Genomic DNA, 5,998 nt, shown 5'->3' with positions numbered 1-5,998 from the left:
AGGCAGCAATCTCTTCGACCTCAGCCATAGCAGCTTCTACCTAGAAACATCACCAAAGGCAAGAGTCAATAAAACCAAAAGACATCTGACAGAATGGGAGAAGATATTTGCAAAAAACATATCAGATAAAGAGCTAGTATCCAAAATATATAAAGAACTTATCAAAATCAACACCCAAAGAACAAATAATCCAATCAAGAAGTGGGCAGAGGACATGAACAGATATTTCCACAAAGAAGACATCCAGATGGCCAATAGGCACATGAAAAAATTCTCCACATCACTCAGCATCAGGGAAATACAAATCAAAACACAATGAGATACCACCTCACACCAGTCAGAATGGCTAAAATTAACAAGTCAGGAAACACCAGATGTTGGAGAGGATGTGGAGAAAGGGGAGCCCTCCTATACTGTTGGTGGGAATGCAAGCTGTTGAAGCCACTCTGGAAAACAGCATGGAGGTTCCTCAAAAAGTTGAAAATAGAGCTACCCTACAACCCAGCAATTGCACTACTGGGTATTTACCCTAAAGATACAAATGTAGTGATCCGAAGGGGCATGTGCACCTGAATGTTTATAGCAGCAATGTCCATAGTAGCCAAACTACGGAAAGAACCTAGATGTCCATCAACAGATGAATGGATAAAGAGGTGGTATATATATATACACAATGGAATACTATGCAGCCATCAAAAGAAACGAAGTCTTGCCATTCGCAATGACATGGATGCAACTAGAGGGTATTATGCTCAGTGAAATAAGTCAATAAGAGAAAGACAATTATCATATGATCTCCCTGATATGAGGAATTTGAGAGGCAACTTGGGAGATTTGGGGGGTAGGGAAGGAGAAAATGAAACAAGATGGGATCAAGAGGGAGACAAACCAAAAGAGATTCTTAATCTCACAAAACAAATTGAGGGTTGCTATGGGAGGAAGTTATGGAGAGGGTGTTTGGGTTGTGGACATTGAAGTGTGTAAGGCTGACAATTCACAGACCTGTTCCCCTGGGGCAAATAATACATTATATGTTAATAAAATTAATAAAAAATATTCTAATTTAAATATAGTTCAGGATAGAGCAGTTTGAAATTAAATGTATAGAGGTAAAATATCAAAAAGAGAAGTAGTGAAAATCAGTGTTAATTATTAATTATGCTCTAGTTTGAAAAAGACTTTTATAATTTTAAAGGTAATTAAATATTATTTACTCAGCATAATAAAAATTAGTATTTTGCATGAAGACATGTAACTTATGTAAAGTGCTAAAAGTAAACAAGCGATTAAAAATATTTGTGAGTAAATTAAACCACTGAACAACTGAAACGTTGGAAATTAAACTTATCGAAGCTGAACTGAAGCGTGTGGGAAGTGCTCAAATGATGTAAGTGTAGAAACATGAATTTTTGATATTTTTTCACATAGGGATAAATGTTTATTTTGTTCAAAATACAGTGTGTAGGTCACAGAAGAACTGAGTATGAAAGTTTGGATTTTCCAAACTACTGTACTTCTAGAATTTTACCACTCCTGCTTCAACCAGGGTTGACTGTACCTGCTTGCCTTAAAACTGGCAGTTTTCTGACTATTTCAACCAATATAGTGCAGCAGACATGATGCCATGTAACTTCTGAAGCAATGTCAAAGAGATGCGACTTTCCTGTGATAGTCATTCTTGTAACCAACCCCCTACCTTGAGGAAGCCCAGGCAGCCTGTGAAGAAACCTTAGTTAATAGTGTAAGTACTGGACTGACCATCCTAGCCGATATTTTGTGAAACAGAGATGAGCAACTTCCACTAAGCTCATCTTAAATTGGTAAATAAGTTTTGAGAACTAACTTATTAAACAGTTTTTTTTAAGGTTTTTTATTTATTTATTTATTTATTTGACAGACAGAGACCACAAGTAGGCAGAGAGGCAGGCAGAGAGAGAGGAGGAAGCAGGCTCCCTGCTGAGCAGAGAGCCTGATGTGGGGCTCGATCCCAGGACCCTGGGATCATGACCCGAGCCGAAGGCAGAGGCTTAACCCACTGAGCCACCCAGGCACCCCTAAACAGTTTTTTTTAAAGGAATATATTCATGGCTAGTTTAATGAAATTTTCTAAATGGCCTTGTTAATACTTCTTCACTAAATAAATGGTTGTCTCTTATTTTTCAACATAAAAATTTTCCATTTGGGTTTCCTAAGAATTAGGCCATGTGTGATAGGCAGTTCCTGTTTTGTTCTACCTCCCCACTCCACACTAAAATTCTAGTAAACTTCAGTGAAATTGTTGAACTCCTTTGACTTCTTAATTTATTAAAATTTCTCTTACATAAAAGTGAAAACTCGGGGAAAGAGTGCAGGGCCTGGGCTGCATGGCGCCATGGCCCAGGCCTTCTACCGCACGGAGGAGCGCGGCCAGCTCTACTCCCCTGATTACTGCCTCTTCTTCAAGAATGTAGCCGGTCACTACATTTCCCCCTTTCATGATATTCCTCTCAAGGTGGACTCAACAGAGGAAAATGGCATTCCTACAAAAAGAGCACGAAATGATGAATATGAGAATTTGTTTAATATGGTTGTAGAAGTACCTCGGTGGACAAATGCTAAAATGGAGATTGCCACAAAGGAGCCATTGAATCCCATTAAACAAGATACAAAGAATGGCAAGCTACGCTATGTGGCAAATGTATTTCCTCACAAGGGTTATATCTGGAATTATGGTGCCCTCCCACAGACTTGGGAAGATCCCCATCAAAAAGATAAGAGTACAGACTGCTGTGGAGATAATGATCCTATTAATGTTTGTGAAATAGGCTCAAAGGTTCTTTCTTGTGGAGAGGTTATTCATGTGAAGATCCTTGGAATTTTGGCTCTTATTGATCAGGGTGAAACAGATTGGAAAATAATTGCTATCAATGTGAATGATCCTGAAGCCTCAAAGTTTCATGATATTGATGATGTTAAGAAATACAAACCAGGTTACTTGGAAGCTACACTTAATTGGTTTAGATTTTATAAGGTGCCGGAAGGAAAAACCTGAAAACCAGTTTGCTTTTAATGGAGAATTCAGAAACAAGGCTTTTGCTCTTGAAGTTATTAAATGTACTCATGAATGTTGGAGAACATTGCTTATGAAGAGGTGTGACAGAGGGGCTATAAGTTGCACAAATGTGCAGGTATGTGACAGCCCTTTCCATTGCACTCAAGAGGAAGCAAGATCAATAGTTGAACTGGTGTCATCATCACCAAATAAGGGAAGTAAAGAAGAAGAGCAAGTGTGGCACTTCCTTGGCAAGTGATTTGAACATTTGAAGTTCTGCCATCAAGACTCCAATCTCCAAGGCCTCCACAACTCCCTCTCCCCAAGTTCTAGCAACAGGCAGATCTATGAGAATTTATTGACTTCCTGTTGAAACTTTTTCCCCCAGCCTTATTCGAGATATACAATATGTAAATAAAGACCAATATTAAAAAAAAAAAAAAGTGAAAACTAATGATTTCAGGGAACAGATTAATATATGATTGGTTGCAGGAATGATCCATTTATTTTGGGTTATTCTCATTCTCTCTCTCTCTTTTTTAAGATTTTATTTATTCATTTGACCAGAGAGAGAGAGAGATAGAGAAAGAGAGAGAGATCACAAGTAGGCAGAGAGGCAGGCAGAGAGAGAGTGGGAAGCAGGCTCCCTGCCAAGAAGAGAGCCCGATGCAGGGCTCGATCCCAGGACCCTGAGATCATGACCTGAGCTGAAGGCAGAAGCTTAACCCACTGAGCCACCCAGGTACCCCTCTCATTCTCTCTTTATTCTAATTTTTCCAGATACCCAGAAGCTATAGCCCTTAGTTTGGTTGAGAACCCCGTCACAGTTTAGTTGTATGTATCCTTGCACTCTGGTATTTGATCTGTTGAAAAGGAAAAAAATAAACACTGGAAACAAATTTCACTTAAACTCTCTCCCCATCTTTGTCTCTTTCTCTTTCTCTGTCCAATCAACACCCTTAGCAAACCCGGAGGTAATCTTAAGATTTGTCTGGATAAACAGATAAAGCTAGTTCAAAGGGAAGGTGATGTTTTAAGTTCATCTAGTACTATCTATCTTTTTAATATGTTAAAGAGAAATAATGTGACAGATACCTTGCAAAGTACTTTATAAACTCATACCATTTAATGTAAAAACATATACATCAATCCCAAATGTCAGAATATTGTCAGTAACTATAAATATGTACAAAGTCATTAAATTAAAGAAACCTTCCTACCTCACTTTCCAAGCTACCCCTGCACAGTTTGCTTCTGGGGCTAGATATCAAAATATCAACATGTTATAATAAGAGTCTCTAAAGGACTATGTGGCTTAATTGAACAAACTTAATAAGTTGATACAGCATTTTTATCATCATAAAGCATCTGGAAGGAGCCCTTGATAATATGAGCCTAACCGACTCAAGTGAGTATCATTCATCTCTACTCACGCTTTTCTTGATAGGATTTAAAATGGTAACTTGAGCTGCCAATGAACCAGAAATTACACTACAATTCAAAAACTAAGAATATGTGATTATAGTAATAGTAAGCTTTAGAAAACATGGAATTGGATTTAGCACTCAGGTGAAGAATATAAATGAATTTCATTTATTCTCTCACATGGGTATATCTGGCTTACATTAGATTATTAGTTCCACCTTGATAAAGAAAAAGTAAGTCTGGAGTATATTCATTTATGCAACCAATAATTTTTAAGCAACTAGTATGTTTCAAGTACTCAGAGAATATGAAATTGAAATTAATTTAAAAACATATGAATAAACACATGAAAACAAAATGATCTCTGCTTTCACGTAGCTTACATTCCAATGGAGGGTGAGAATGCTGATAAAATATAAAGTAAAAACTGTACAGTGTATGTTGGATGGTGGGAAATGTCACTTTTTGCTTCTATATTCTCTTGTTTCCATTTTTCTGTTCCTTTCTTTTTACATTATTTGATTTCCCTAAGAATCATTTTTGAAATTTATAAGTCCCTTTGCAGTTACTTTTTGTCATCATCCTAGTGGTTGTTCAGCATTAATCATGTATGTAAACAGTAGCTATTTTGCAACAGCGTACATCCTTTAACTCTTCTCATCTTTTACCCTTTAGTCATCACATTGTACCCATCACATTTTTACTCTTTAGATATTAAGAGTGCTAGCCTTTTAAATACTCTAGAGGTCACTTCAGCAAGAGTGGGAGATCCAAAAAGTGGTGAGATACAACAGCAATAGCCACCTTTCTCTTTGTACCACTGATATCAAAAACAATCAGTGATCAGAGCACAGACCCCCCAATACATGTTGGACAGCAAGTGTCCACAAGTGACATGCAAGATGCTTCTAAAATACACATTCACAACTACTTGTCTTAGAGCTGTGGGTATGAGATGGGGAGAGATACTACTGTGCTAAGAGCTGAAATTGAGAGAAATTAACTGGAATTTATCCTCCAAGTCTTCTCCTGTTAAGTTGCAAGATTTCAACAACTCCAAAGTTCCAAAAGAGATATATTAGATAGAATCTGGCAGTGCAATTGTTGCCTAGGTGGTGAGACAGATTCTTGGTGCTTTCTACTCTGCCATCTGCTGGAATCCTCTTGATGCTGTGTTTTTTGCATGACAGCTCTCAATACTTACCTTTACTTTTGTCGTTCAGCAGTTTGGATATGATGTGCTTAAATATATATATTTTTGTATTTTTGATACACTGCCGTGAAGAGTGTTGATATATTTTTTTAAGATTTTATTTATTTATTTATTTATTTGAGAAAGAGAGAGCGGGCGAGCAGGGGGATGGGCTAGGGGAGTGGGAGAGAGAGAATCTCCAGCAGACTACCTGCTAAGTGCAAAGTCTGATGTGGAGTTTCATCCCGTGAACCCAAGATCATGACCTTAGCAGAAACCAAGAGCCAGGTGCCTAACTGACTGAGCTACCCAGGTGCCCTGAGTGTTGACATTTTTATTTAATCAAGCCA

The 5,998-nt window shown here is 37.8% G+C and overlaps 1 pseudogene; it reads left to right on the top strand.

The window, feature by feature from the left end:
- The first annotated feature begins 931 nt into the window (after positions 1 to 931).
- Positions 932 to 3,465, top strand: LOC125104506 (inorganic pyrophosphatase 2, mitochondrial-like; annotated as a pseudogene).
- The last annotated feature ends 2,533 nt before the right edge of the window (positions 3,466 to 5,998 follow it).

This window comes from Lutra lutra, chromosome 7, assembly GCF_902655055.1.
Source record: "Lutra lutra chromosome 7, mLutLut1.2, whole genome shotgun sequence".
Lineage (NCBI taxonomy): Eukaryota > Metazoa > Chordata > Mammalia > Carnivora > Mustelidae > Lutra > Lutra lutra.
This window is presented reverse-complemented; position numbering and strand designations above follow the sequence as displayed.